Raw genomic sequence first — 21451 nt, 5'->3', positions numbered from 1 at the left:
GTACTCTATACTTATATAGTTTTATTAGTGCCATACAGAAAAGATAGAAAGTACTTACTTGATGCCAGGATAATGCCACGGTTACTCCTTGAAATGTTTTCTGGCAAGTTACAACAATGGACAAAGGTCTACAGATGTAGTAGATGTGGGTGCACATAGTCTTACAGATGCAGTAGGTGTAGGTGCACATAGTCTTACAGATGCAGTAGGTGTGGGTGCACATAGTCTTACAGATGCAGTAGGTATGGGTGCACATAGTCTTACAGATGCAGTAGGTGTAGGTGCACATAGTCTTACAGATGCAGTAGGTGTGGGTGCACATAGTCTTACAGATGCAGTAGGTGTAGGTGCACATAGTCTTACAGATGCAGTAGGTGTGGGTGCACATAGTCTTACAGATGCAGTAGGTGTAGGTGCACATAGTCTTACAGATGCAGTAGGTGTGGCTGCACATAGTCTTACAGATGCAGTAGGTGTAGGTGCACATAGTCTTACAGATGCAGTAGGTGTGGGTGCACATAGTCTTACAGATGCAGTAGATGTGGGTACACAGTCTTACAGATGCAGTAGGTGTGGTTGCACATATCTTTATATATGCAGCAGATGTGGGTGCACATAGTCTTACAGATGCAGTAAATGTGGGTGCACATAGTAATACAGATGCAGTAGATGTGGGTGCACATAGTCTTACAGATGCAGTAGATGTGGGTGCACATAGTCTTACAGATGCAGTAGGTGTGGGTGCACATAGTCTTACAGATGCAGTAGGTGTGGGTACACATAGTATTACAGATGCAGTAGGTGTGTTTGCACATAGGCCTACAGATGCAGTAGATGTGGGTGCACATAGCTTGATATATGCAACAAATGTGGGTGCACATAGTCTTACAGATGCAGTAGGTGTGGGTGCCCATAGGCCTACAGATGTAGTAGATGTGGGTGCACATAGTCTTACAGATACAGCAGATGTGGGTGCATATAGTCTTACAGATGCAGTAGGTGTGGTTGCACATAGGTATACAGATGCAGTAAATGTGGGTGCACATAGCATGATATATGCAGCAGATGTGGGTGCACATAGTATTACAGATGCAGTAGATGTGGGTGCACATAGTCTTACAGATGCAGTAGGTGTGGGTGCATATAGGCCTACAGATGCAGTAGATGTGGGTGCACATAGTCTTACAGATGCAGTAGGTGTGGGTACATAGTCTTACAGATGCAGTAGATGTGGGTGCACATAGCTTGATATATGCAGCAAATGTGGGTGCACATAGTCTTACAGATGCAGTAGGTGTGGGTGCACATAGTCTTACAGATGCAGATGTGGGTGCACATAGCTTGATATATGCAGCAAATGTGGGTGCACATAGTCTTACAGATGCAGTAGGTGTGGATGCACATAGGCCTACAGATGTAGTAGATGTGGGTGCACATAGTCTTACATATACAGTAGATGTGGGTGCACATAGTCTTACAGATGCAGTAAGTGTGGTTGCACATAGGTCTACAGATGCAGTAAATGTGGGTGCACATAGTCTTACAGAAGCAGTAGATGTGGGTGCACATAGCTTGATATATGCAGCAAATGTAGGTGCACATAGTCTTACAGATGCAGTAGGTGTGGGTGCACATTGTCTTACAGATGTAATAGATGTGGGTGCACATAGTCTTACAGATACAGTAGATGTGGGTGCACATAGTCTTACAGATGCAGTAGGTGTGTTTGCACATAGGCCTACAGATGCAGTAAATGTGGGTGCACATAGCGTGATATATGCAGCAGATGTGGGTGCATATTGTATTACAGATGCAGTAGGTGTGGGTGCACATAGACCTACAGATGCAGTAGGTGTGGGTGCACATAGTCTTACAGATGCAGAAGATGTGGGTGCACATAGGCCTACAGATGCAGTAGATGTGGGTGCACATAGTCTTACAGATGCAGAAGATGTGGGTGCACATAGTATTACAAATGCAGTAGGTGTGGGTGATAATGGGTTGGAGTAGACAGGGGTACCAAGAAGGGAGGTGAGCAGTTACAAATTACCGAGGACCAAGCCAGTCTGTGGGCCCTGGCCTGCCTGCGCAGTGTGAGGAGCTACCAACCTGGTGTGACAACACCTCTTTGGCGGCTCTGGGAGGGGTCACAAAGAAGCTGCTGTACCTGCGCCCGAAATTCCTTTTGGCGACCTGGGAGTAGACAACCTGAATACTTTCAATAATGCTTTTTAACTATAGCAACCCTACTATAACAGTAGATAGAATGCCAGAGAAAACACATTTTGCATTAATTACAGTTTTATGAAATGTAATTATTATAGAAAAATGTTAAACAACACTATTAAAATATAAAAATAACAGTATGTATTGCACAACAGAGCTGTAATGTCCTAGATGGGCTATATGTTATCCTGTTACCAACCGTTTACATGGGCACTGGTAAAATGTTGTCAGGTATTACAATCATAATTCCAACTTTCTTTTCCACCAAAGAACAAGTTAAAATTAATCAAAGACAGAGACACCTCTCTGTAACTACATATCAGCAGCATTTTAAATGGCTTTTGCATGATCACGTCATATTCAAATTCCTTCTCATATACATGAATAGCATTACATATAAGTACAATTTACTATTTTAATATCAGGTATAAGAATAACCTAACAGCATGCAAACTATAAATATATAGCTAATGTAAGAGAAAAATAATAATATTACTGACAAAAAAGTGAAGATACAGGAGACCAAGATAAAATATACGATTCTTGGTGGCTGTATTGAGTTATAATTTTAGTCTTAGTAAACTGATGTCTTCTTACACCAATATTACGTTGATTCCACGATCTGTAGATAGTAATATAAGGGGTCAATTAGTCAGTACATACATACATTATTGTCCATTAGCGATGGAATACTGCACTTTTATAATTGTAGTGGTTATATGAGCATGATTATAACTTTCTCTTTCAACAAAATATTCTTATGCTAATTACATTCCTAATCTACAAATACAGTTTATATAACGTACATATTGATAACTGACTCAGTAAAACTGGTCTAGAGGGGGGATTCCAGGCACCAGTCAACGTTTGTCTAGGTTATATATCCTGTTAAACAGTCTATGTGGAACTGGTACTGCCAGACATAGGCACGAGGGACCCATCCAGATTTCCTGCTCTGCTGACTCATGATCATTTTGCCCACATTATGGATCACAGAGGTATAATGTACACTTGAAAAGTCCAGGCATAAGGCTCATTAATTTAGTTATTTATTTATTTATAGAACATAATTTGGCTGAGAACGCACTTTACTTATAACAGTGTCAACACAATTTAGTGGAATTCACAGTCATATAGCAATCAAACAACTTATCACGTTATCATTAGTTAGCATTCCTTTAATATTTTTCACACGCCTTCCCTTTAATTACAGAGAACATTAGGAACCCCATTTCAAAACATAGCCAACTCCCAGAGAGGGCTGGCAAATTTTAGCCCTGGGAGCAAGACTCGACACAGCAGTCTATTTTAAATGGCAAAAAAATGCAGGTGGCTCAGTGAGCCAGCCCAAGGTACCCATTACGGGACCGGCAGGGGGTGGGCAGATGCCCCCCCCCCCCATCCAGCCTCTGCCTGCTCACATACCTCCCAACATGCAAGTCTCCAGCATTTGAACATGAAAAAACAGTCAGTATTTGACTTATGTGCAAAACATAAAACTAATTTGCACCCCTTGCATTGTAACATGGTTTTGTCCAGGAGACTTAAATAAGAAACTTCTTAATTTAAGATCCTTAATGAATCGGGCCCCAGATGTTTTTCTGCAGAAAGCACATGGAAAGAAACATTTCCAGAACAATTGTTAGTCTATTCTAGAAAAGGTAGAGTTTCTATCCTGAGTGGAGGGTTTAGTCTCTCACTGATGCATTGTATAGACCCCAAAGGGTCTATCAGGGTTAATTGAGAAATTAAATAATTAATGCTCATGTTACTAAATCACCTGCGACCCCAAAATAACTTGTTTTACTTATGGTGTTTTGGGATATTGGGAAGGTGTAAGTTGAACATTATAAAGGGTTTGCACCTAGCATAGAATCCTTGATTGCATAATATAATTATTTTTTTCAGTACAGTGGAAACACCTCCTACATTCAAGGGACAGAATAGACATGAATGCAATCCTGTATTCATGTGTCTTATTCTAATACTGACCAATGACCAGTCTCCTGCACTAGCAGTATATTTGGTTTTGAGCTTCTTAGGGGTAAGAGTATTTTTATTCCTTTTTATTAAGGTATATAGACCTCCCACACTCCATGAAATGCGTTGTATGTAAGAGTTGTGGGTGTGACACGTTGGGTCAGTGTGTGACTAACTCATCGGGTTACATATCTGTCAAACAAGTCAGTCGTGAAATTCATTTTTGGTTAGGGTTGGGCATTGTCCTTCATGTAAGGAGGACTCATACGCAAAATCAGAGGTTATTAAAGAAAAAGAAAACACAAGATGCAAGGCTAAATCCCTAAACAACGGTAAATGGGGTCTGGCACTGGGAAAAGAAAGAAGCAGTAAGTCAGACATAACAATTTAAATATCAATAGACTAGTCATTAGAAGAATTAATCGTGCAGTCATCTCAGTCTAGGGGCCCTATTTATCAAAGCACTATCTCTGGCAAAGCAAGTGTTTAAATAAAAATTCACATTGGGAGCCTTTAAGAAAAAATGCAACCGCCGTGTTGTGCCACCTCACAGAAGATCAGGGGCTTATTTATTAACCTGGTGCAAAATAAATGATGACACACAGCTGTGCAGCATTATCATGAGAATTCAAACAGAGGGGTAAATTTACTAGGGGGAAGATTTTTGGGCGATTTGAAGATCACCACACATCGTCAGCAGATTGCAGCCTCAAACTGCATACAGACTTACTATCCTGTGATTTGGAAGGTGAAAACTCGACCTGCTGGCAATGGGGGAGGGGGGTGAAAATCACCTTTGCTTTAGGCTAAATCTCACAGGCAATTTAGGTTTGACAGCATGGTAAAGCCTGATGAAAAATGTTGTGGACATAGAGAACTTACAGTTATTTATAAGGGTTAACCTATCACATAATTGTATATTTAAGACCTAAATCATAACTGCAGTGTATATGTGTTATATCAAATGAATCCATTGATAAGTTGAGCTACTAAAGTGTAAAATGTGAAGTCAGAGAGTCTGTTGCGTGTGTATTCGGTGGCACTGCACATTTCGGTGTTAGAAGATAGCAGTATCACCTGTCACAAGGCCCCTGCGGTGAGCTATATCCTAGCCTAGGATGGAGTTTTGACACCTGAATAGACTTTTAGGAACCGCTCAGCATGATGTCTGGCTCAAGGAGACCATGTGCTGACATAGGCTATATGTAATATAGACAAAAACAATTCAGTTTTAAAATATGCCACTTAAAATCAATAAAAGTAGTGATTCCTCAATAGCATGATGAAGGGCAGCTCATATGTCAAATTAAGAATTTTGCCACACAGAGAAGTTGAGGAAATGAGTATAAGCTCAACTTATACCTTGTACCTAGGCCTGTTTGGTATCAATAGATGGGGAAATTCATAGGTCACATAGTAGCATTGGGTAGTAAATCAGGCAACATGCAAATGGTGACTGTAAACAGTGTCACAGATCACAACTCCCCTGGAGGTGGGAAAGATGTAAAGGTGTCTTTAAAAAGCTGAGACCAGTTACAACAAATAGTCAGCTTGGACATCAATCTAATTGAATGACTGTCCTTCTTTGCTGCCTACACCCAGGCATACAGATTATTATATGTAAGTTATGCTCTGTACTTTCATCCCATTTGTTTTTATAACTGTTTGCAATTATTTTATTTGTATGTGAAATCTTTATTTTATTATTATTAATTTTTATTTATAGGGCGCCGTACAGGGACAAACAAGTACAATACAAGGTGAGACAGCACGATACAGTAAACAAAATGCACAGTAACTCCGAGATCTCAAAGCACAGCTAGAGGGGCGGGGAGAGGGGAAGGTCCCGCATACGGCGGAGCCCAAGAGGGCACGGAGGGCAGGGAAACCCCCAGAGAGGAGAGGAGGGAGCAAGAGGGAACGGGGAGGAGGAGGTCAAGGTAGCTGGAGAGCAGAGTTAAAGTGAAGACAGGAGGAGAGATGACCCTGCTCGAAGGAGCGTACAATCTAAGGGGTGGGGTAGACAGACAGAGAGACACGAGGGAGGGAGAGAAGGAGGATAAGGGAAGGGGAGTGAAGGGGAAGAGGCAGAAGATCAGGTAGGGAGTTAAGTGGGAGACTGGAAGGCTTTAAGAAAAAGGTGGGTTTTTAGAGCCCGTTTGAAACTGGACAGATTAGGGCAGGTTCTGATAGAGGGAGGGAGCTTGTTCCAGTGGAGGGGGGCAGCGCGGGCGAAGTCTTGGATACGCGCATGGGAGGAGGTGATCAGGGGAGAAGAGAGGCGACGGTCATTGGCTGATCGGAGAGGGCGGGAAGGAGCATGAATAGAGAGGAGGGTGGAGATGTAGGGTGCAGTGGAGTTGGCGAGGGCCTTGTAAGTAAGAGTGAGAAGCTTGAAGAGGATTCTAAAGGGGAAGGGGAGCCAGTGAAGGGATAGGTAGAGGGGGGAGACAGACGCGGAGCGGCGAGAAAGGAAGATAAGCCTAGCGGCTGCGTTAAGAACAGATCGAAGGGGAGCGAGATGAGATTGGGGCAGGCCAGTAAGGAGGAGGTTGCAGTAGTCCAAGCGGGAGATGATCAGAGAGTGAATAAGACATTTGGTGGCATCCTGGGAGAGGAAGGGCCGGATGCGAGCGATGTTACGCAGCTGGAAGCGGCAGGATTTCGCGAGAGAGAGAATGTGGGGGCCGAAGGAGAGAGAGGAGTCGAGGATGACACCGAGGCAGCGAAGTTGGGGGACAGGGGAGATAGAGGTGTTGTCGACAGTGATAGCGAGGTCAGCAGGGGGCGAGGTATGAGAGGGAGGAAAGACTATGAGTTCTGTTTTGGCGAGGTTGAGTTTGAGGAATCGAGAGGACATCCAGGAGGAGATGGCAGAGAGGCAGGCGGACACCCTAGAGAGGAGGGAGGGAGAGAGATCAGGTGAGGAGAGGTATAGTTGAGTGTCGTCAGCATAGAGGTGGTAGTTGAGGCCATAGGAGCTGATGAGTTCACCCAGGGAAGAGGTGTATAGAGAGAAGAGTAGGGGTCCCAGGACGGAGCCCTGAGGGACCCCGACTGGAAGGGAGGACGGGGGGGAGAGAGAACCAGATGTGGTGACGGAGAAGGATCGGTCAGCAAGGTACGAGGTGAACCAGGACAGGACAGGGCCGGAGAGGCCAAAGGACTGGAGGGTGTGGAGGAGGAGGGGGTGGTCGACGGTGTCGAAGGCTGCAGACAGGTCGAGGAGGATGAGAAGGGAGAAGTGGCCCCTGGCTTTAGCAGAGAGGAGATCGTTGGTGACTTTAGCTAGGGCCGTTTCAGTGGAGTGAAGGGGGCGGAAACCAGACTGGAGGGGATCAAGGAGGTAGTGTTCGGAAAGGTAGGAGGAAAGACGGCTGCAGACGAGCCTCTCGAGGATTTTGGAGGCAAAGGGGAGAAGTGAAATGGGGCGATAGTTAGAGGGAGAAGTAGGGTCAAGATTAGGTTTCTTAAGGATGGGGGATACGAGAGCATGTTTGAAGGAGGAGGGGAAGATGCCGGTGGAGAGGGAAAGATTAAAGAGGTGAGCGAGGTGGGAGCAGGTGGTGGGGGAAAGGGAGCGAAGAAGGTGGGAGGGGATGGGATCCAGGGGACAGGTAGTTGGGGGGGAGGATGAAATAATAGAGTGGACTTCCTCGCCGGTGGTGGGGCGGAAGGAGTGGAAGGGAAGGTGGCTAGGGGGGAAGTACGGAAAAGAGGGGGGGTGGATGAGAGAGTGGAGGAGGAGATATCAAGTCGGATGGCCTCAATTTTGGAGGAGAAAAAGGAGGCGAAGTCGGAGGCAGTCAGGGAGGAGGGGGTGGGAGGAGGGGGTGGGGCCAGGAGAGTGCTGAATGTGGCGAAGAGGCGGCGGGGGTTAGAGGATTGGGAAGAGATGAGGGATTTAAAGAAAGATTGTTTAGCAAGAGAGAGGGCAGAGCTGTATGATGAAAGGATGAATTTAAAATGGAGGAAGTCCGCTAGGGAGCGGGATTTTCTCCAGTGGCGTTCAGCGGTACGGAGCATTTTTGGAGGAAGCGGGTGAATTTGGAGTGCCAGGGTTGGGGTTTGGAGCAGCGAGGGTGGACGGAGTGGGCAGGGGCGACCGCATCCAGAGCAGAGGTGAGGGTGAGATTGTAGAGGGAGACCGCCTGGTTGGGGCAGGCCAGGGAGGAAAGGGGAGAAAGGAGGGTATCGAGAGAGGAGGACAGAGAGGCCGGGTTAAGAGCGTCAAGGTTGCGTATGGATAGAGAAGGTTTAGGCAGGGGGGGGGAGCAGGAGAAGAGGAGAGAGAGAAGGAGAGGAGATGGTGATCGGATAGAGGAAAGGAGAGATGGAGAAGTCAGAGAGCCTACAGAGGTAGGAGAAGACAAGGTCAAGGGAGTGACCAAGGCAGTGGGTAGAGGAGGAGGTCCATTGGGTAAGACCAAGGGAGGAAGAAAGGGTGAGCAGTTTGCTGGAAGCTGGGTCAGTGAGATTGTCCATGGGGAAGTTAAAGTCGCCAAGGATGATGGAGGGGAGGTCGGAGGAGAGGTGGTGAGGAAGCCAGGCAGCAAAGTTGTCAAGGAAGAGGGAGGTGGGGCCAGGGGGGCGGTAGATGACCGTGACACGGAGATGGATGGGGTAAAAGAGGCGGATGGAGTGGGCTTCAAAGGAGGAGAAGGAGAGGGAGGGTTCAGGGGGGATGACACGAAAAGTACAGGTGGGGGATAGGAGGAAGCCCACTCCCCCGCCTGGGCGGGCACCAGGTCTGACGGAGTGGGTGAAGGTGAGGCCACCATAGGAGAGGGCAGCGGGGGAGGCGGTGTCAGAATCGGAGAGCCATGTTTCAGTAATGGCAAGGAGGTTAAGAGAGTTGGATAAAAAGAGGTCGTGGATAGCAGTCAGTTTGTTGCAGACTGACCTAGCGTTCCAGAGGGCACATGAGAAGGGGGGAGAGGAGAGGGGGGAGATGGGGATGAGGTTAGCAAGAAGGGCAGTACGCGGGGGAGGGCGGGCAGGAGAGGTAGGGCGGGGGGAGAGTGTGGGTATGGAACGAGAGCAGGGAGGCATAGTAGGGAGAGAGATGGCAAAAAGAGGGTGGAGGAAGAACGAGTGAAATAAAGAGAAAGGACAGAGAAATATAGATAAAGCAGGGCAGGGAGACGATGGCGATATGGAAGACAACAGGGAGACAATGGCAAAATGGGAGACAGTGGCAAAATGAGAGACAGTGGCAAAACGAGAGACAGTGGCAAAATGAGGGACAGTGGCAAAATGAGGGACAGTGGCAAAATGAGGGACAGTGGCAAAATGAGAGACAGTGGCAAAATGAGAGACAGTGGCAAAATGGGAGACAATGGCAAAATGGGAGACAATGACAAAGTTAGGGCGTGGAAGGCATGGAGCAACAGGACAGAGAGATACTAAGGGAAGCAAAGAAACAGGTCAGAATAAAAACAGTTACAAATAGTAAAAAATATGTAGTAAAAAAAAAGTAACAGGTGAGTGTAGAATCAGGAAGAAAAGAAACAAAACAGAGTAAAGGTAGGTAAAGTATTATAAGGCAAAACAAAAAATGGCAGGTACCTAAAACAGATAAAGAATACAATCCGGAAAAATAGTATCTGGTACCAATCAAGTCTGAGGTGCAGGCGGAGGTGCAGATCCAGGGGGAAAAGGTAAAGTCACGGTGAGGAGGTCAGTCACAGTTCCAGGGAGACGGTTGTGGAAGCAGGGCACCAGATGAGATGAGGGGGAGCAGGAACATGGAGGACATCAGAGGAGGATAGAGGAAGATGACTCACGGCAGGAGGTGGGCATCAGGAGAGGAGAGCCAGCAGGATCGCTGAAGGCCAGGAGCACGGGGGAACCATCCGATGGCGATCAGTGGAGGAGGAGGTGACCTGGGCGAGGATGATGGCAGCGGCAGTTCAAGGCAGGGGAGGAGACCAGCACTCGAGGCCAGGGATTCAGGCCGGAAGTAGGCCTCACCGACGTGCAGGCAGGCCAGGCAGCGAAGATCCGGAGGAGGCAAGACAGCCAGTGGTTGCAGCTGGGCCGGAGATCCAGGGAAGCCAGGAGCAGAGGCAAGAAGGCGGCTGCGGTACAAGGCAGGCGAGGAGACCGGCACACGAGGCCGGGGATTCAGGCCGGAAGTGGGCCTCACCGACGTGCAGGCAGTGAAGATCCGGAGGAGGTAGAGAGTCTTGGGGAGACAGTTGGGCCGGAGATCCAGGAGCAGAGGCGAGGAGCCAGCTGGGTCATAGCCAGAGGTTGCAGCTGGGCCGGAGATCCAGGAAATGAGCGATCCAGGAGATTCAGCGATGAGCCAGGAGGCCGCAGGTCGGAGCCGGGGGCTCGATTAGGTGGCACCGCGGGATGCAGCCGCAGTAAGGATCGCCGATTGAAGCTGAAGCCGGGTGAGTGAAGGTAAGTGAGAAGTGAGGCGGGAAGAGGAGGAAGGACAACGGGGAGCTGCCGAGCTGCTCCACGGGAATAAGGAGCCAAGGATATGACCCCAGTGGAGAGCTCGCGCGGCACGTCCTTCCTCGTCCAGAGCAGGAAGTATATATTATCTAATTGTTTTTTATTAACTGTAAGCATTGTACCTTTTAAATATTAAATCTAACAATTTAATAGTTCTGTCCTTATTGCTCTAAACAAATCCATTTCCTGTTTAGAAGAGAGAGATTGCTTGGCTTGGGTTAACTCTTTAGAAACCAGTGTGTGTGCAACTGAGACTTTTACATTTTTATGTACAAATAGAAATGGCAGCTCCTATGCTGGCTATAGCAATGTGCTGTGGGATTTTTTTCTGTGTTTGTTCCTTTCAGGATAACCCCACCCTTTCAAGCACCTGCAATGAGCCTATAAATTGATTGAGCAACTTCCACTTCTGTATTGTTTGTGTGAAGGGTTACCTATTTAGCTACCAGAGCACAGAGTGTGCGCAATTGCATAATTGAGCCATAGGTTTGCTATGGGCGTTATAGGTAGCTGGTGGCAGTTGGCGGAGATGTGTGTAAGCGGGTGACTGTGTTGGGAAAGGGACCAGTAAATCTGTATCCCTAGAGAAAGAGGTGAGTGTGAGATTTAGATTGGAATCCTGTGTGTTTCCTTACAGTAAGCTTCCAAGTCACGAATGCACAGTGCGCGGTTTGTGACTGATAAAGGGGTTCAGGAGCGGTTTCCTGCCACAATAGAGGTGATACATTGTATGACTGTTGGAATATATGATAAGATATTAAATGAGGGAGTAGTTAGAGAGGGCTTATCCCTGACTGAACATCCAGTTTTACAGCAAATATTATCTACCAGCTCAGGCTACTAAGCATCATGGTCTAGTCTTCTAGGGGATAGCTTATAAAATGATTAGGCTCTGGGACATAGAGAGGTCCAACCCAATGCTGAATTGCATTGGGTCCCACCTGGTATCCTTGTGGCTCTACAAGTGCCAGGATGCAGTGGACAAGAGTTGGCACAACAACGGTTGGCCCCCATTATATAAATAAATAGTGCTTTGTTATATAAATAATAAATAGGACTCTCAGTAATCTTATAATTAATTGTAGTGCCCCCTTGTGTAAATAAGTGATTATTGCAACATCCATTAAAACAATATGGCCCCCATAATTTTAAAATTAAATAATATTTCCCTACTAAATACTTGCTAAATATCTTCTTCTTTTTTTGGTCCAAGTAAGCCGTATGGGTACTAAAAACCAGAAACATACGAGACAGACCACACACAAGCTCTTCCCGATGCCAAACGAGTTAATCTCTGGTGAGCTTGCATACATACTAACCGGGCAGCCAATCAGGAGCGGTCTTTTATGCGTGCAGATGCCGCTATCGTCATGTACAGGCCCAATGCTCTTACCATTATAACAGGAGATACGAGCTTGACGTCAGAAGACGTTATTTGTGCTGTGGACTTACAATTTTATACTTTGTAAATGACCTTTAGAGAGTGAAGGTGAGGTTATATGAATTTAGGGAAATCGATAAAGGGAAATCACCTGTACTTCTTTCATGTGAAGAGGGATAATGTGTTGGAATACCCTGAACAACAACAACAAAAAATTAGGTATAGTCACATATTTATTTTTGTTCGTAAACCCAAGATGATTTGCAAACTATTGCTATTAAGCCTGGGTTTGCCCTCTGGTAGAATAAACAAGCAGTTATTTAAATGCTAACCCCACTCAAAAATATATATTTATTTCTGGGTGTAATTATTCAAATAAAATAAAATCCAAATTCTTCTGCAGTCTGGCAATACCCAGAATTGTCCTGTTCCCTCCTCCCCAAGATGCCTGCAATGGTCCAGTGCAGGAATTCCTGCTCATGCTGCGTTTTTCAAGCTAACAGTGGTGGGTTGTCATGGCCCCTCAATGGGAGGGTCACGGTCAACTGGAGAGAGAATCACCTTATCTTACATAACTGTGAGCTGCAGATTTCGGGCCTGATTCATTAAGGAAAGTAATGCAAAAATAAAAGGAGTAAGTTTTCTCTGGGACAAACTATGTTACAATGCAACGGGTGTAAATTAGTTTATTATTTTGCACATAAGGAAAATACTGACTGCTTTTTCATGTAGGACACAAATACTTGATAGCTTTATTTTTACACTGAAATTCAAAGTTGATCTAGGACATGCCTTACCCCAACTATATATCTGCCATCACATTATAAATTTAGCTCTCCCTCCAATGCAAAATGGTTCTGTCAAGGTGCAAAGTTACTATTTTTTTGCTTTACTTTCCTTAATGAAAAATACAAGCCCTTCATGTATTATTTTAGCTTGATAGATAGTTCTCACAACATTTACCTTATTCATCACAGAAGAATTTGAAGGCAGCTATGATTACAGTTTTTGTTTCTTTGGTAAATACAATCGAAAAACATTTATTATTATTGCTGGGTTGGAATGTTGATCCACGAGTCTGATCCTTATTTGAGAAGCAGGAAGAATGTTTTCCTCATTTTAGGCAAAATTATAAATTGTGTTTTTTTTTCCTCTTCCTTGTGTGCTGGAAGAAGTACATTTATGGAAAATTTTCACAGAGAAGTGGGGAACAAAATATATATATATATATTGTATGTATGTCTGTGATTCTTCTAAAGGGGTTGTGTGAACTGCTAATATTACAAAAGAATAGATGCATGTAGCACAAACTATGTCTTTGAAAGCTAGTGCTTTTCCAACTAAAAAATCATGGAGGTGTGTTTACTAAACTATGGGTTTGAAAAAAATGGAGATGATGCCTATAGCAACCAATCAGATTCAAGCTGTCATTTTGTAGCTGTCATTTTTGCTATGGGCAACACCTCCACTTTTTCAAACCCGCAGTTTAGTAAATATACACCATAGTGTTCACGGATAATATTCCAATAAAGCTCCTGTGTAACAACACCCTCAGTGGTAGATTTATCAAACCTTCTAAAAAGAGCAATAGTGGATATGTTGCCTATAGCAACCAATCAAATTCTAGCTATCATCTAGTTAGTACAGTCTACAAAATGCTAGCTAGATTATGATTGTCTGCTATGAGCAACAACCCCACTTTTGCTTTTTTTAGAAAACCTGACCTGATAAACCTACCCACTGTGTCTTGAGGATTGGGATTTTTAACTACCACTTGTTTTCTACAAGTGTCATCTACGCACACTAAACATATTTCTGAAGTGACAACATATAAATAAACATGTATTAAATTTACTGTACAGTATAACTGTATAGCTTAATCCCTAGGTTCCCAAACTGTGCGCCGCGGCTCCCAGGGGTGCCGCGGCGCTGTCACAGGGGTGCCGTGGACAGGAAGAAGAGGAAGGAAAAAGAAAAACTATTTACCAATCCGGCGGCGCCCGGGACCCAGCATCCTCCTCCTTCCTCATTTCTCACTGAATGCCGGGCGTGACGTTCAATGAGAAACGAGGAAGGAGGAGGATGCTGGGTCCCGGGCGCCGCCGGATTGGTAAGTAGTTTTTTTCTTCCTGTCCATGGCGGGGGCACAGCGAGGGGCAGATGCTGAGGGGACAGAGCGGGCAGAGGCTGAGGTGACAGAGCGGGCAGATGCTGAGGGGACAGAGCGGGCAGAGGCTGAGGGGACAGAGCGGGGCAGAGGCTGAGGGGACAGAGCGGGGCAGAGGCTGAGGGCACAGCGCGGGGCAGAGGCTGAGGGCACAGCGCGGGCAGAGGCTGAGGTGACAGGGCGGGCAGATGCTGAGGTGACAGAGCGGGCAGAGGCTGAGGGGACAGAACGGGCAGAGGCTGAGGGGACAGAGCGGGGCAGAGGCTGAGGGGACAGAGCGGGGCAGAGGCTGAGGGCACAGCGCGGGGCAGAGGCTGAGGGCACAGCGAGGGGCAGAGGCTGAGGGCACAGCGAGGGGCAGAGGCTGAGGGGTCAGAGTGTGGGGGCACAGTGTGTGTGTGGATGCAGGGGACACGGTGTGTGTGGATGCAGGGGGGCACGGTGTGTGTGGATGTAGAGGGGCATGGTGTGTGTGGATGTAGGGGGGCACAGAGTGTGTGGATGCAGGGGGCACAGAGTGTGTTAGCTGTAAATTATTCTTTGACAGAAATATAATTGAAAAAAATATACATAAATAAATTAGTTTCCCTTGGATTTATGTGTATTATTTTTGTATACAACTAAATAAGTATTTCTGTTCTGACCTAAATATTTATTTCGTCTTTTTGAATACTTATAAAACGGGACTGCTCGGTAATTATTTTAGAGGGGTGCCTTGAAAAATTTTTGGAGACTCTAAGGGTGCCGCGAACTGCAAAAGTTAGGGAACCACTGGCTTAATCGATAGTCAGCTTTTTCATGTCTGTATGAAGGCAGCCATTTTCTGTGCAGCTATAAATGTTAATTCCATGACCTGGCAGGAGCATGCTCACTGTGTTCTTGAGTAACACCCTGTGACATCATCACACTGCCAGCTTTCAGTACATCGGCTCTGAATGTTCATATAATAGCAGTAGACGGGAGGGCACAGTTTTATAGCTCAATTTTATAAATCAAGGCAGATGTTTTACTATTTATAAATTGCAATTATCATTTATATATTTTCCAACCCAACACGCCAAGTTTGCCTTTAATAAACTTGCCGTTTTAAGACCTGCGAAAACTGAGCTTGATACATTTTACTCTAGTGATTAGGTTTACTAAACTGCGGGTTTGAAAAAGTGGAGATGTTGCCTAGAGCAACCAATCAGATTCTAGCTGTCATTTTGTACAATGTACTAAATAAATGATAACTAGAATCTTATTGGTTGCTATAGGCAACATCTCCACTTTTTCAAACTCACGGTATAGTAAATATACCCCACGAAGCCAATTTTGTAACTAGTAAGAATGATCATGTTATTGTATAAAAGTGTAATATACTAAATATAACTACTTTGGAGCTATGAAACATAATTATTTACATCTTTAAGATGGCTATCCTTAGTAGCATATAATATGCCTTCGACAACATTTGTTTATATACGTATCACACACATGAACAGTACATCATAAATTTCAGCTTATCCTAACAAAATTATTGTAATGGGAACATTTAGAAATAAAATCATTGACTTGTACATTTAATCGCAGTGTCTATGATACCAACTGTCTCTGTGAATCACGTTTGATATTACAGCTAGCAGGTTAAAGAGACGTTTAAAATAATTAATACCAATATTTTTTTACTGTATTTAGAATTCTTTATTTTGATTGGTCAGCAAAACATTATAACTAAACATTAGCAGAACCAAGCAAGTAAAAACAGACCATGTTTTTACGAAGTCACAAACAGTGCAAATAAACTATTCATAACATTAACATTGTAAGCTGGAATATCACTCAATCAGAACTTTCTGCATGCTACTTACTAATGGGAGAGGAAAAACAACTGGTGGGGTCTGGAAAAGGTCCAGCCATTTAGGGATTATGTTTAGTGTTACTGCCATGATCCTGCCCAGCCATGAAATTATCATGAGACAGCTGGGGGACATTTTCTTGATATTATAAGACATATATTAATGTTAAACACCCCCCTCCCTCCAAGGCACTTTATTTTTGTTCTCATTTGGAGTTGAGGCTTGACTTAAGGATCCAGTGTCCTGAGTGGAGATGTAGAGAACTATGACCTCTCAAAAAGTTGATTTTATTGCCTAATATCTCTCTTCTCACATATCTCTTTGCATGGTTTTGTAGAGGTTGGGCAGGGAGGTTAATGGTTTGGTTAGGCTGGTTACACACTACAGCAGTGGTCAGGGAACAGGGGTAAATTACCCCAAATGGGGTAGAAAATTATTTCCTGTGGGTAATGCTGCCGATTCACATGCTGTCAGTTGGATTATAGACCCCCTTTAAATGTGAAATTGCTGTTGTACCAGAAGAGCCTCAAGGGTTGGCAGAGGCACTTCTTGAGCTTTGATGCAATAATGTACTGCATTTGAAAACAAAGCAGATCTGTCATATTTTTGGATGTCAACAGCTGCAAAGGCATCAAAATTGCACATGAGGAGGCAGTCAAAAAGTTGCTGCCTTTTGCAACAACCTACCTTTGCAAACAAGGATTTTTCACTCTAACGAACATAAAAACAAAGCAGAGAAATCGATTGGACGCTGAAGACTGTATCCAAATTGCTCTGACATTAAAATGCCCCAATATTGATGCTCTCGTATCAAAAATGAAGCAACATCATTTCTCCAAAACCTGAAGTTTTGAAGTTGAAGCTTTCAAAGAAATTTTGAATAGATTCAATAAAATTTTGAATTCCAATAATTAATAATTTCCTTCCTTTCAAATCAAGGGGGTAACGTCGATAACGTTGATTATTGGGCCAATCAAACAATAAACGACCCTTTCACCCTATATCGCATTAGTGTGTACGCTGCAACAATGAACGTTTATCATTCCAAAGCTCATCGTATCGTTTTATTTGATTTTTAAACCGGACTAAAAATGACGTTCAACTACAAAACAATGTCGTTCTAATTCTATACTGTGTATGCACTCACCACAGGCGGGCTCCATAGATCTCTATGGGGTGTGCAGAGTCACCAGCTTTTCAGCCGATGGTTACGACAGATGAAGAGCACAGATCGGAAAGTAAATCATGTAAAAAATATACAGTGTGTGCACATGAATCGGCTGCTGATCGGGACTTTATTTTTTCTCTGTCGTTGGTAAAATCGTTAAAGATGTCGCATCGGGAGAAATTTTCTATAGTATGTACCCAGCCTTAGTGAAAGTAGAATATCGTCTGCAAAAAGCGAGTTCTTAGAGCTGTCATTCCTGACTTGCTCTCCGCGGATGCTGGGATCAGACCTAGGTCCTGATTCATTAAAGATCTTAACTTAAGAAACTTCTTATTTCAGTCTCCTGGACAAAACCATGTTACAATGCAAGGGGTGCAAATTAGTATTCTGTTTTGCACATAAGTTAAATACTGACTGTTTTTTCATATATCACACAAATACTTGATAGCTTATTTGTACACTGAAATTTAAAGTTGATATTTGTGTGCTACATGAAAAAACAGTCAGTATTTAACTTATGTGCAAAACAGAATACTAATTTGCACCCCTTGCATTGTAACATGGTTTTGTCCAGGAGACTGAAATAAGAAGTTTCTCAAGTTAAGATCCTTAATGAATCAGGCCCCTAATATGCAATGTTATTGGATCAAATGGTTCACCAGGACAAAAATCAGGGGGACAGTGGGCTGCCTTGCCTGGTCCCGTTGCGGATAGATACCTGCTCAGATGGGGTTCCATTGATTAGGATTTTAGTTGATGGTTCAGTGTAGAGGACAACAAAACAATTTACAAGTTACCAGATATACATAAAGATCTGCATATCTCCCTATTTTACTTTATTGGTTAGAGGTGGCAGAGCTCTTGCAATTTGTGAACAGGGTCCATAGCCAAACCAAGCGCCTTAAGGTATTTACTTTTTTCGTTATATACAGAAAGATCTGACAGCCTGGGCCATAAACCTCCAGGAAATGGTTCCTCAGCAGAGTGACAGAATAATGGCTGGGGATCTCCTGGAGTTAATGATGTGCATTAGGTCTAAGGCTCACTACGTATTGTCCCTAGCCTCATGCCCTGGGATGACGTCCGCTTGATCGTAATGGATCGGGGAGGAAAGAACTTGGTTCAGTGAGTTGTCAGGATTTTAGAATAGGTTTTAAAATACCGTATATACTCGAGTATAAGTCGACCCGAATATAAGCCGAGGCACCTAATTTTACTACATAAAACTGGGAAAACTTATTGACTCGAGTATAAGCCTAGGGTGGAAAAGAGCGCTAATTTAAAAACCTAAATAAAAATGATAGGTTCAATCTATAAAATCATTTTTAGCTAAACCATAAATAACAGTAGATGACAAGGAACATTCATAAATGATTATAAAATCATTGGCATTGGGTACAACCTAACCTAAATAAAGGGGTAGGGATATACATTTAGGGATATAAATGTATGAACATGGTGGCTGTATTGTTTGTTTGTTCATTAGTAGAGAGAGAGAGAGAGAGAGAGAGAGAGAGACTAAAACGCCATCTTACCATGAAACTAAATCCCTCCCAGGTAGTTTTCACATTATTTATCAATATCTGACTGCCATATTATGTATATCTATAATTTGGTAACAATTATACAGCCCATGTTCAATGCTATTTTGTGATCATTTATTCTTGTTCAACTGTACTACACAATATGTTAATCTCCGTATAGGTGAGATTATTAACTGGAGTTTGTGTAGAAATGGACATTCTCACCTTGTTCATTTTGTTTTCGTCTACAACTTCCTTAGAAATGTCCTGAATAATTTCTGGCCACAGAACGAGTAAAATTATCTGCAAAGGCCACACTGCTACTTTTCGTTTGTTGCTTTTAGCAAAACTAACCACCAGGTCAAACAATTTCTCCGCACAGTCTTGAGAGAGAGAGAGAGCGTTCCAACAACAGGAAGTTCGGCATTTGGAACGCAAGTTTGCGTTCCAAATGCCGAACTTCCTGTGTTGGAACGCATATGCAGAAGTTGAAGCCGAGGGACCGGACACCAGGTAAGTTCACCCGTGTATAAGCCGAGTGCCCTTTTTCAGCATACAAAAGTATGCTGAAAAACTCGGCTTATACACGAGTATATACGGTAGTTATTAAGGAGTACAATAGATTTGTAGCTGGTGCAGGTGTGTGGGTCTCCCTATCGATCACTACTATCCTAGCTACCAACATTTCTCTGTGGAAGGGGTAATACCAATACTTACTTACTTTCTCTTTCTTTCTTTCTCTTTCTTTCCTTCCCTCGCTCTCTTTCCCTCTCTCTCTCTTTCATTTTTTCTTTCCTTCTCTTTTCCGTCTCTCTCTTTGAATCTCTCTCTCTTTCCCTATCACCTTCCTTCCTTCTTTCTCTCTTTCCCTATCACCTTCTTTCTTTTTTTCCCTATCACCTTCCTTTTTTCTTTCTTTCCTTCTCTCTCTTTCATTTTTCTCTCTTTCCCTCTCTTTTCTCTCTTTCTCTCTCTTTCCCCATCACATTCCTTCTTTCTTTATTTTTCTTTCTCTCTCTTTCTTTCCCTCACTCTCTTTCCCTCTCTGTCTTTCATTTTTTTCTCTCTTTCGCTCTCTTTTCTCTCTCCCTCTCTCTCTCTTACCCTATCACTTTCTTTCCCTCACTCTATTTCTCTCTCTTTCATTTTTCTCTCTTTCTCTCTTTCCCTATCAACTTCCTTCTTTCTTTCTTTCCCTCTCTCTCTTTCATTTCTCTCTCTTTCCCTATCAACTTCCTTCTTTCTTTCTTTCCCTCTCTCTCTTTAATTTTTCTCTCTTTCTCTCTCTTTCCCTATTAACTTCCTTCTTTCTTTCTTTCTTTCTCTCTCTTTCTTTCCCTCACTCTCTTTCCCTCTCTCTCTCATTTGTTTCTCTTTCCCTCTCTTTTCCGGCTCTCTCTTTCTCTCTCATTGAATCTCTCTCTCTTTCCCTATCACCTTCCTTTTTTCTTTCTTTCTTTCTTTCCCTCTCTCTTTCATTTTTCTCTCTTCCCCTCTCTTTTTTCTCTCTTTCTCTCTCTTTCCCATCACCTTCTTTCTTTCTTTCTTTTCCTCTTTCATTTTTTCACTCATTCCCTATCACCTTCCTTCTTTCTTTCACTCTTTCTTTCCCTCACTCTCTTTCCCTCTCTGTCTTTCATTTTTTCTCTCTTTCGCTCTTTTCTCTCTCTCTTTCGCTCTCTCTCACTTTCCCTATCACTTTCTTTCTTTCTCACTATGAAACAACCACAAAAATAAAACAAATAGTAAGATACACACATATGAATTGCACCTACAAATGCAGGGACAGATATGCACATTAAGGCCCCGGCAGTTTGCAGAATTTGGGCATGTACATACAGGTTGCGTTAAAAGTGAATAAATTAATTGCTTGTCTGTTTTGGGAACATTCAGCCATTACATCACGGTCTGCTGCATCTGTAGCGAGTAATTCTGAAAGCAAAGTCACACAAAAGACGTATTATTTCATTGTATGTGCATTCCAAGCTATATCACACAAAAGACGTATTGTTTCATTGTATGTGCATTCCTTTACATTGCTGATACTTTTATCAGCCATGAACCAACTGAAAATCTTACCAAAATATGATTTGTGAAGAGCAAGAGAATCCTCATACTAAAAGTTAAGAGAGTCCATTTCACTATGAACATGACTGCACAAAATCCAGTGGTGCAGCCAAAATACCATGGACTTTTTAAGTATACCCAGCAACTACAGCTAAACTAATATCCGTGGGAATACAGCCTATTCACCAGTATTATATATCAACATTTGGGTTTCCGGCATGAGGACAGGGGGCGTGGCCAAGTCACAATGGGGCTTGACCACACCCCTTGAGTAGCCAGGGGTGTGGCCAAACCTACTCTTCTCCCCTCTACTCCAAATACCTCCATTGCTGTACCATGAGAGCAGCAGTGAATGAGACATACCTCACAAATTTCCCACTTGTGGGTGAATGCTGTCCCTCAAATCGAGACTGCACTGCCTAAATCGGGACAGTTGGGAGGTATGATACTCTTGAGACTGCAACCTATGAATTTACTAGGTACTGTAACATCACTAAAGCATGAGGTAGTTTGTGATGATGGGCTTGATTCATTAAGGAAAGTCAAGTAAAAAATTGAATAAGTTTTCTTACTCAAGTTTTCTGGACAAAACCATGTTGCAATGCAAGGGGTGCAAATGAGTTTATTACTTTG

This window comes from Mixophyes fleayi, chromosome 5 (assembly GCF_038048845.1).
Source record: "Mixophyes fleayi isolate aMixFle1 chromosome 5, aMixFle1.hap1, whole genome shotgun sequence".
Lineage (NCBI taxonomy): Eukaryota > Metazoa > Chordata > Amphibia > Anura > Limnodynastidae > Mixophyes > Mixophyes fleayi.
This window is presented reverse-complemented; position numbering follows the sequence as displayed.